This window comes from Plodia interpunctella, chromosome 9 (genome assembly GCF_027563975.2).
Source record: "Plodia interpunctella isolate USDA-ARS_2022_Savannah chromosome 9, ilPloInte3.2, whole genome shotgun sequence".
NCBI classification, from domain to species: domain Eukaryota; kingdom Metazoa; phylum Arthropoda; class Insecta; order Lepidoptera; family Pyralidae; genus Plodia; species Plodia interpunctella.
In genome coordinates, this window is record NC_071302.1 from 7,586,885 (window position 1) to 7,599,367 (window position 12,483).

Here is a 12,483-nt window from a genome sequence, read left to right on the forward strand (position 1 = left end):
TTTTGTTAAGAATTTGTTCACAAGTAAAGAGTAAGTGTAAGTAACACTAAACATGTTGGTCTCTCTCATATTAAGATGGACAGAGATAGGAGTGAAAAATAAGTTGTTTTTACCCCGGGCGTACCTGGCTCTGAGTGTACCACAGAGTAGCGTAGCGTAGAGTAGCAAGGTACTTAAGAGAAATGAGAGTTGACCCTAAATTAAATGGTAAATTGTTAGGACTGATGATGATGCCGTTAGGATGGAAGGATAACCAGAAACTGCTTAGACTTGTTTCCCATATAGGTTAGTTGAATAAATTAAAAGACGTGGACTTCTACATATTGAGTACCGAAAAAAAAATTTAAAATTGATCCAATAACAAAAAATTATGATTAAAGTTACCTATCTTTCTTCCTGAGTGCTATCCAGGTATCTTTCTCATTCGTTAAGAGTTAGTGTCCAGTCTCTATTAAGTTAATGATTTTATGACCATTCATATTTTTTTATAGATGATCAATTGACCATGCATAATTTTTAAAAATACTAAATTTGCTGATTCTCAATTCTATTTTTTTTCAATGAACAACAAAAGACGTTTCAGCTTATTGAATCAATGTTTATCCCGAGACAATGTTATCGGAAAGTTTGCTGGAAGTTACCCCTCGCGCACTTTTTTCCCAACGCTAACTGCTTGCCGCTCGTTCTATCCAGCGCAAACTTAATCCAAGTTTAATGAACAATACGACAGGCCCTTAATCAAACTTTGAATTTCCTAAACAACCCAACACACAAATATAAACCTTAAAATATACGGCTAAAGTCTAAAGTACCCTAATAGTATAGTTGCACTTAAGACATTTAAATATGCAACCTCGCAGCTGGAGAAAAACCTATTTAGCTGACTTTGATCGTATTATTTGTTTCTTGTTTTGCCTTTAGACACAGTCACGGAATAAGGAAAGTTATTAAAACAGAGAGTTTTGTCTCGCTCATTTATAACAAAGTTTAATATTAGAAAAACTTTGAGAGGTCAGAGATCTTTTAATTTACTTAAGATATTGCCATCGGATTGGTTTTAGCTCCTGTGTGTCCGTGGACTCAGTGTTGTATGAAATTATTTTGAAAAGGTCACGTGATCAGCTCAATACCAAATTATTGAATTGCCTGCCGCTCACCCATCAATCATAATTTGATTGTTTTTCTAACTGACCTATCGGAGCCGAAGGTCTGGCAATGCAAATATGGATTATTTGATAGTATAAACTAACTCCGTTTTTCTTTCACCTCTGAAAGAATTTTAAAATTAAAACCAACTAGATATTCTGTAGACAGACATGTAGAACTAAAGTAATTTTGTCAACTATATTTTCTCTACATCAGAAAAAAGTTATTGTTTCTATTATTTAAATTATGAAAGTCATTATTTAAATAATGACTTAAACGAAGACGAATAATATTTATTAAAATCAGAACCCTAAAAAAATACTGGCATTCTTTTAAACGTGAGAGGCGAAAAAAATAAAAATGTGGCGCTCCCAATTACATATTCCCTGCTGCATGGGGTTCGCATAGCCAATTTCCTATAATGGCGGGTTGCATAGCCTATCTTTGTTGCGCCAGTGCCGACGTTTTTTGCAAGTTGCCCCTCCCATAGGGGCTGGCATGGTCACGCTTAAATTTATGAGGTATATAATGTAATGTCTTATAAATTATTGCATGTAGAAACTATTAAGACAACTCATAGAAAATTGAGTTTTACTTAGGTGACGTACGTATTGTCATATTATCTTTTATCCAATCTCTAATGATATTTCATTAAAGTAACATGCTGGGAAAGATTATTTCAAATTAAAATAAAAAAATAGTATCTTGTAGTCGTTATGTAAATGATATTTCTAAACGTGTATACTCGTATAAACAAAAGTTAGTTGCTATCTATAAATTGAAGTATAGATTGGTGTGACTACTATATAAAAATAAAACTACCTCTTTGGCAACATATATCATAAGGTAACTGAAGTATTAGTATTAGGCAAAGAACCTATATCCAATAACGCCATAACCCTGAGTCATTGAACCAAAATAGTTGAAACTGCGAACGCAATTTCAAAGCAAACTTAGGCCATTGTAACCACGTTGACGTAACGCAACACGTCTAGAAAGCTTTTGAAGGGAGTTCTGACGCGGCCCGTCATCGTGTGTCAGAGGTTTGACAGCCGACACTCTCCCTCCGCCTCCCGTGACGTCACCTATTTGCTGCGTAAAGTTGTGGTGTCAGTTACAGCAAGTGGTGTATTTTTGAACCTCTAATTCGATATATAAGAAACAAAAAATTGTTATTTTAAATAGTTATCATTACCATGTCATATATATATATAGTACTAATTACAGTGATGCTAAAATTATTAAAGTAGGAACATCCTTTGTTGATCACTCGTTTCTATATTAATAGTAGTAGTAATACTTCCTCGTAAGTACTTATCAGATACGTATCAACATGTCGACAAATAGCTAAAGTTGTCAATTTCGTAACCTTTGATTGATTTGCGGCAAGGAACCTAAAGCAACCTAATCTTTATTTTCAATTTGACTGTACAGAAAACAGAGCGCGGTCTCGTTCTTACAAAAATAAAAGAAAATATGATGCGGAAATTACAAAATGACTCCAGAAACAAACAGTTTATCAGAATCGCTGATTGAGAAACTACTCCCTTTTATGAACTTCGGAAGGATCTGACAATATTCGATGTCTAATCAGAAATTTGACGTTGAGAAATCTCTTGGTGTATTTTGCAAACTTGCTCACAGTGATCGAGAATTTAAAAGCTTCTTAAATAAGTAATCAAGTTTTTAATACTTTGTTTTAAACAAAAATAAAGATTACCTTTGGTTTTGTGGCTGTGGTTACTTAGGTAGGCATTTTTTTTTAAAGTTATTCAACCTTAAGAGGCCAATTTTTAAGTTTTATTTTGAATCGCATTTTGTACAACTCTTCCGTGCAAACTTGACTTTAAAATTGATTAATAAAATGTTTTTCTCTCATAAAATTGCTTCGTTTGTGCACCAAGTTGTTATAGATCATATTTTACTATATTCCATATAGCTATATCCCACAAAACGTCAAATGTTACAGCGTAGGGGAAACGTTTGGTATTCTCGGTCATATTATTACTAAAAGTCATAACTTGTTATTTATATCAAACGATTCTGCATTTTGTAGTCTTCAAAATAAGGTTGGAGTTCGTATAATAGATGTCAGTGATATAAAGAGGTTTACAGACGAGTGAGCAGTGGAAGCATTAATCAGCGAACAGTCGCGACAGTGCAGGCAGTGCCGTCGCGGTTCAATTTTTTTCCTCTTGCGCCCTTAGATTGGATATTGGACACGATTTCCTGCGAAACTCTTAGGAGAGTGGGTGGTCTCTCTCTATATGTAGCCATATACATTATCCCGCTATAATGTTTATTATTAGACGGTTTGGATTTGCCTATCTAAATAACTATAGTGGCAAACGAGTCAATTTATTTCCATATTACTAAATTAATACACATTCTATTGGTAGAACAATACTAGGTATGTACCTATACAATACGTATTTAGAATAGTCTAGAAAAAAATGATTTTACAAAAAAATAGATTTTCCTAGTAAATATAGTTTTGAGTAATCAAAGCGGCTTATACTTCAATGCACGTCCGTGATATGTACCAAAAAATTGTTACTATGATGACTGTTGGCAGCACTCAAATGTCATCCAGTTATCCACCCTTCCCGCAGAGGGTGAGAATTTGCATCGCATGCATAATTTAACTTATGTATCCAGAGATATCTTTAAATAAATATTCCTCTTATCTACACCCCTCAGCCCCTCTTTACACTGTATCTCGAATAATCCGTTTGCGAATAGGGAGGGTTTTATTTTTGTTGTTGCTTTAATTTAATATTGCTTGTTTAAACTGATGTGAATTGATGTTTGTACTTTTTTTGGTTTGTTGTTTGACTAAGCAATAAACAAAAGGACTTATGTAATAGTTAATTAGTATAATTAAATAAGTCTAGTAAAATAAATCAAGTCAAAATTTGACACTGAAGTAACAAATATCATATTTATATATTGACCACACCCTAAGAGGTAAGTGCTCCAAAAATACTTCTTCTGTAAATTGATTTGCCTAATTGCAGTCACGATAAAGCTAGACATTGATTCAAGCTTCGTTTTTACTTAATGAAACGTCAAACTTTTTGAACTCATTACTAACACTTCAATTAACACGTTACTTATGCAATCATAAGTGAGAATCACGTCGGACTACTTTGTCCAATTTTTTCACTGCTTCCAAATGATAACATCGAAAAAGTGATCGACACGTTATTTCGCTACCAATCAATCATGGCGGATTCTTAAATAAACTTCAATTTCACGCGTCCACCATGCATCTTACTTTCTAACTGCAGACTGATCGATCGGGTGGAAAATCGAACTGAATCGGTAAATATTTTGACACAATCGGAGTATCGTATTAGGAAGCAATCGTTTTCGAAATGTTTGTTGGCCTCCGGGTGAGGGACGTTCAAAAACTTAATATCTTTGATAGATCGGTCTCGAGGGTGCCGGAACACGGTAGCGCTTGCTTCGTTCTAAACAATGGTCGGCTCGGAGACGTGTCCCTGGAGGAAATAGTCTATGGTTAACATGCTTTTGATGTTTACATGAAAGATGTACTACGTTATGATTGAAGTTTGGTTCTGACTTGTCATCGTTGTTTTTGCTATTTCAAATTTATATTATTGTATTTAAAAATCTAACTGCTGTTTTTTGCTTGAAGTCTAAAGACTGCTAAATGTTTAACTACAATACTACACGCAAAAATACAAGAAACTTGTTAAACCTACTTACATGAAATACGATGTTTATGTTTAGTCATAAATTGTGATAAATAGTTCAAACCAGCCATCACCATTGAAAGACTAAAACATTTTCATCCAGCAATTCAAGTAAAATGGAAGCTGAAATTCCTCGCAAAATGCACATTTAGGTTTAGAATTGCATCAGCGGAACGCGGCAAAAAGCATCACTCCTCGGCAGAATGACTAATGATGCGCGGTTCAGCGAGGATTTCGAAAAATACCCCGACCATAGACAATGACAACGATTGAAATTCGAATAATTGAGGACCCAGAATAGGATTCTTCAAAGACGCCGCCTCACAGGATTAGTTTTCGGTAATAGTTTTTGTGTGAAATTGGCGAAACGACTGTTAAATTGGAATCGTATTATTTTTTTGAAATATTAGAATCCCTTTCACTTTTCTTTTTTTTGCTACATATGTCTTGTGTTGCTAATATATTTTCATTTATGAACGAACACACGACACTAAATATCGTAACAATTAAATTACAATATAAGTAAAGATGAATAGTTTACTTCATTGAAGATACATTTTCTTATATAACCGCACCATTACTTGTTCTATTCTTGTTAATATAAGTAATGATGATATCGTTTCTTAGAAGGCATTTTACATCATCCATTATAATGCATACTTGTTTAGTACTGGCGTATAATGTGTGTATTTTTATTTTCAGTAGATTTTTCCACAGTTTTCTAAAGAGCCAAGTCATCAAGCCGCACCTAGTACATAAACATAGCACATGAGTCCTTTGTTTCTAATTCTACAGTTTAATAAAGCAGCCGTTTTTACAGTTCCGTCCGTAGCCCTGAACCGAACAAAGACCTAAGTCGATTCTTTGCACCAGCCGAGAAAAATAGTAGGAAATCCATTAATAACTGTCACTGAGGCTCCTTGTTAAATGCATACAATACTTGAAGCTTTTTAAAAGACTTACAATAGAGACTTGGCTAAATTAAAAGTTTTTCGATACAGAACGCGACATTGCACGGAACTGGAGGACTGTAATTATTGTATGCCCTGGAAGCGTCAGCAACATTACTCATTATAAAAATATGGGTGGAAAAACAACACGTATGTTTTTGTTTGTATTTGGAAAATTTCACTATATATCTAATAAACCTACTAAGTTATATCAAATGCATTTTATAAGCAGTAAAATAGATTAATCAAATATTTATTTCGATAACGACTTGGATACAAAAAGCGCAGCAGCTAAATTCAGATGAAGTGAAAACTGCTTAGCATGGGGCAGTAGAAAAGCAGACTATAAACAAATTAGGATAAAAGCTAAAAACAACAATATTACAAAAAAAAATTGTTGTACCTATAAACTGATGTCTGTCTATTTTATTATTCTCTTTTGTTTAAATAATCATATTTATTTTTTCCATATGTAGCTATGTACTACACTCGTGTACAAATTAATTTATTTTACTGTCGGTACTATACGAACGTCAACTGCCACAGGTTTGTAAAGACACATTTAAGCGGAAAAAAGTCAAAATTAATGATATCGCTGCCAACTAGTAGGGCATATGGTTGAATGCTCTCTTTCATACCTCCGTTCACAATTTGCTTGTGTTGTTGTTGTTATGTAAAGATTTCCGGATATATACGTTATACATATACAACCAGTAACACGCATTCCATTACTAGTATAAAAACTTATTAACATGTGTAACATAAATCAATCAATCAACAATTTATTTGCATGAAAGGAAAATTTAATGTACCTAACTTAAAAATGTAACAAGTTTTTTGCGAAGTTTCAGGATTATTGTTTAGATTGTTGTTATTTGTATGGGCAATATTTATTATTGTTATTAAAAATAAATTTAAAATTTACGATACATCAGTAAGTACATTCCTATATTTCGATTTGTCAGGATATTGAGAAGAATTTCATTTAATTCCCAGACCTTTGCCTGCGATGATCATACCTAACCTTATTTTTCGAATGCAAATTCAAGTGATTAAACTAATACTGTCAAGTTCATAGATTTATATGTATCAGTCTCCAATCAGATCATAACCAAAGATGTAATTAAATAACAATTACAAATCAATGCACGCCTCAGCTTCTGTAGGATCAAACTCTTGCTCCAAATCCCACGACCTCGGTTTGATTGACTTATCTGGAGATCGGCGCGCTGCAAGTTTACGCGGGGGCGCTGCCTCCCAATCATCGACGATACCATCGCTGCTTGATCGCCTGTCACTGTTTTGACGAGGGCTTCTTGCTAGACGGGTAAATAAAGAATCTGTTTTAAATATTTTGTTTTGATAGCTAGTAACTATATAGAGTTACCCGCACCTGAGTTCATAAGAATTCTGCACTCGAAATTTGTTCCTAAATTACTTCATATATAGAGATTAATATGCAGCAAGTTTACGCGGATGCGCTGCTCCCAATCATCATGTTTTGACGAGCACTTTATGCTAGACAAATAAAGAATGTGTTTAAAATATTTTGTTTTAAAGTAACTTAGCGATGCCTGCAGCTGCATTCATATAATTTTTGCACTTAAGTTTTAGTTAAGTTTCTTCCCGAATTACTTTCTCATGTACATGTACTGCTTCCCGACCATCAACGATGCATTTACAATATTTATATTTCTTTATCGATTTTCCTTTAGGATGCTACTTCATGAGATTAGTTACCAAACCAACATTGTAGTCATATGCTCTATGCTACAATATATTATTAACCACATCTAAGTTCACATAAAGAACAAACGCATTCAAAAAGAGAGAGCGTCAGAAGATATCGACGTCAATGCTTGTCAATGTTTTAATGCTAGTGACGGTAGGTGGACTGATAAAGCAGGATATTTTATGTTTTGTGTAATGCTTTATGTGACTTCAATCACATATTAAAATTTCAGTTATCTATAGCTTATCACACTTAATTTAGCTATTCATAAAATTGTTAAACTAGCATGCAAATTGTTATCGATAAAGTAACAGCCTAAAATTCATTAGTGGAAACATATTCTCGTGACTGATCTTCCTGGCTGGTGGTAAGCGCAGCATTTAAGTTCAAAGAGAAACCTACTGAAATAAAAAAGGTATCAATTCTTGGAAGATATAATATTTTTTGAAATCTTCAGCAAATTATGTTAAAACTACCACTATATAATAACCTGGCCGATTTCATGTAATTATGAAAATAATACGATCGAGCGCGCTACGCAAGTATAACTTTACCCAAAAGAAAAACTCATCAAACAATAGCAATTTCCCATCTGCCAATCGTATATCGATTCGCGAATTTTAATTACTCCAAGTGGCTGAGCCTGGAGCAAGACGGGACCTTGTGACCCATTTTAAAAGTTTTATAGCGGCTCCAACGAGGGGAGTGATAAATGAGGTACATCAATCAGGCTAATTTAAGTGTAGCAAATTTTCACCCAGTGTAATGTCGTTATTGTTGTGTTGGAGTGGAGTTCGTCTACTGAGATCGAGAATATCATTTTGCAATTGTCATATCATTTTGTGAAATGTTTTCGTTTGAAATTCAAAATTTGATTCGTCATTGCCAAAGTATATTACTGACGGTACATTTTGATAATATTTTCGATATTGATCTGTATGTCGTTGTATTTTACTTACTTTATTTACTCCCTCGAATTTGTCAAAAATTGCTTCTATAGGAATGTTTACTAATGAGAAATTATATTTATTACTATCTTTATTTTCAATAACTTTATGAGCAGGTGAAATTGGTCATAAAGCTTTAAATAGTAAATTGTCAGTTTCTCATTCAGTTTGTTTTCAATGGGTAAATTCTATTAACAACAGTGATTTAAATATAGTTATATTGCTAATTTAATGCTATAAAGCATTCTTTACAAGTCAACATCAATTCAGCATTGTCTCATTATACTTATTTTATCACACAATGTAGGTTCTCATTATATAAAAGAAATGTGTAGATTCGTTGCTCAGTCCGTTTCGCAACATGGCACTGTCTCGAGAAACTCTAAAGTAAAACGTTGATTCTAAAGTGGGTGGAAATTCTCATTGGCGCCTACACCAAATAGTAATTTTGTCGTAAAAGTGAAAATTTATCATCATAAGTTGTGATGGAGAAAGCTAAATAAAAGAAACCGTTAAAAGAAAAAGTGAACGCTGCTGAACGATAGCGTTAGGTAGTAGTAAAAGTCATGTCAGATGCCTTTAGGCGACTTGAATAAAATCACACCTATTCTTGCTAACACTTAGAAATAACACACTCGATAAGAAAGAACAACCTCGTAATAACCAATTGTTGTAGTAATTTATTTTAATAAAGGTGAATTAAAACACCCCGATTTGATTAAAACAATGGACAGAGGACATCAATAACGTGTTATCAGTGACAACGACCGCTGATCTGCTACCGTGGACACTTTTGTACAAGCTTCTGGTATATTCTATGGAGATGTTTATACCGCGTACAAATTTTCATATAAATTAATTTCTCCTCGTAGTAAATATCGTAATGGTTGGGAAATCGTCACCTTAAGCTCAGTATGCAGGTGGATATTGTTAGCAAGATTGCCAAAAAAATTGTAACTCATGTAAGGGCGCTATCTTTTTTTTTTCAGGATAAATGGCAGTAAAGAAGGCTGTTATTAAATAGTATTATTTTCACCGACTGCCAAACTATGTGATATTTTCTTTACTTCTGTAGCTTAAAAAATAACTGTTAGTAAAAAATTACTGTTGTAAATTAAGTATGTAAAATGTTACTACTACTGAGACAAAGACGTATAGTACTATGGCGAACACCGTTTTACAATACAATCATCTCATTACAATTCGATTCTCGTGTAGGTTTAGATTAGAGACAGTTTTAGGTAACTATTAAAAAATAACTCTGTCATAAGCTATTAATCAATGTTCGATAAGAAACTCAAAATGGGCGGTCCGTGTTGTAAGCCAGGTGATTTATTTTATAAGTCCAGAGACTAACACGACAGATTTGAGTTGAACTCTGCGTTTTCCCCTCGTGTTCCTTTATCATTGAGGTTCATGTAGGGTTAAAGGGGTCTTGTGAAGTTGGTAGCTTTATATTGGCGATGGATGATAGTGACCGATGTATTGACAACGTATTCCAGACAATAGGTAATGCTTGTATCGTGATTTTTCATGTACGGAGAAATTAGATTTGATCGTGGGTTTATGAACGGGTGGCATTTGTTCGTATAGTAACAGTTTTTTAATTTACATAGGAAACCTATTCTTCTTTAGAGTTTTTCAACCATCTTTAGGTAGGGCCTCCTTCAATATTTTTCATTCCAACATTGCGCTCTCTGGATCCAATTTAACCCGGCTGTCTCTTTCACATAGACTTTCCACCGCATTTGTGGACTTCCCCGAGGTCGGTTTATACTCCAAGGTTTCCTTTCAAGGACTCACGACAAGGACCACGACTCTTCCTTTCGGGCAACATGTCCTGCCTATTTCCATTTTAGAAGTACCTATCATTTCATCACATCTGCTACCTACTTTGTTTTGTTTGTCATAGCCATATTTTGACTGATTTCATTGGTTAAAAGTAGTTTTGACGGGATAAGAGTTTTGACTGCAACATATGCATATATTTTACAACTAAATCTAAGTTAAGAAACGTGAAGAAGGTATTCAGGTAGATTGTGAACAATATTAATCCCACAAGCTTTACCCCAGTATTTTGAAGGTCGCAAGTGCATGACACTGCGGAAATTAATTTTCGTAATTTATTACTGGCTGCGTTTTCAATTATACTTGCTTTTGCCCACAACTTCGTATGTGAATAAAAATACGTTTCCCGTGGAAATTTCAGGAAATCCCTTCTTAGTGCTCACCTACACTGTCCTAGGAACCTACACACCAAATTCCAGCTTTCTTCGCCCAATAGTTTCGGCTGTGCGTTGCCTGTCAGTCAGTTACTCGGTAACGCAAGAGTTTTATATACTTAATATATAGACTTTATATAGATTTAAAATTAAATTTTTGTAAATAAAAAAAGAAATGGAAAATTAGTAAAGTAGTAGTTATGAAAATGTTCAATGGCCATATAATTCATCCAAAATTAGTGAGAGAAATCTAAACATATTATGCTGCTTTTGTTTTAAAATGTATTACTATTTTTAACTTATTTATTATGCTATATTATTCACTATGGGCGACACAGTTCGCTGAACTTTGCTGGACTCGGCATACAATTCAGTGCTGGCTTTTTATTGTAATAAATAAAAGCTCTCATACAACGTAGAAATATAGCATTTGCATTGGCATCTGTCCTGAGTTCGGCGGTGTGTATGCCGGTAACAAAAATGTCACTTCTAAACATCGCGCCATCTAGTGACGAATAGCTATTTCAAGATTCGTACATACATTTACGTTCTACAAGCCTCCTTGACTGCTGATTGAAAACATAAATAAAACGCGCCATCTTCCGACGAGTAGCTTAAACCTAGCAGAAGCAGAAGAAGGTGGCGGAGTAAAATGGTTAAACGGCGTCTGTGAATCGAAAGGTCCAAAGTTCGAAACCTACTCGTGACGATACCAACCATACCGAACTAACTCATGTATAATAATTTTAATAGTTTTCATTTACCGCCACTCGCATCCAGTAAAGGAAAACATCGTGGGGAAACCTACACACTGTTGGCTGATTGTCTCTGAAATGGAGAAGACAATGGCAAACCACTTCATGAATAGTACCAAGAAAGTTGTTGTATATGTTTTATTCCACGTAATGACCACGACCCTAAGGGCAACTATGACGAAGCTTAAACCTACATTGATGTAGTGTAATAAATGCATAGTACCATTAATTATGTGCTAAATTATATCATTTAAGTACGTTGAAGATCAAACGATTGTAGGTCTTTACTATCCAAACTTAGGATAAGTTTCGATAATAGAGACTACAAACTATCCTTATTAACCTATCCTTACTAATATAATATTAGTTCATTTGTTTTTTCTTTTTGATTGATTACATCTTCACGCTTTATTTGTTAAACCAATCATCTCGAAATTTTTAATATATGTTTGAGGCCAATAGCTAGTTGAGTATAAAATATAACTTCCTTATCCTTTAAAGTCTACCTAGCTACGAACCTACCTGAAAAACGTTTAAATGGTCTTAAAATGATATCAAAAAAGATGTAATGACTTTCTAAATTTTGCACAATAATTTATCAAATAGAAAAAAAATATTAGATCACAATCACACACAATGCTCTATAAAGAATACTTTTGCAGTATAATCTGAATTATTTAACTCCCTGGCCGGAATATTCATTTGACGCATAAGTTATAATTAGCTAAATAAGTTTAAATTCTACTTAATGGTGAAATTTTCTGAAAATCATGTTCCTACTTTCAATATGATGTAGCTGCCATTAGCTATGGTATGGTGTTGAAATCTCGTCTTGTAATTGGCTAGGTAAGTCTGGTTGTCATAGTGGAAGATGTGGAATAAATACATATCTATAATATATTATAAATTCGCTCATAAGATCATAAATAATTTAAACTAAAAAAATATTATTGATCGGTATAATCTCTAAATTTCGAGCTATAAGTTTTATAATACGCGCCAGTGTCAGAAA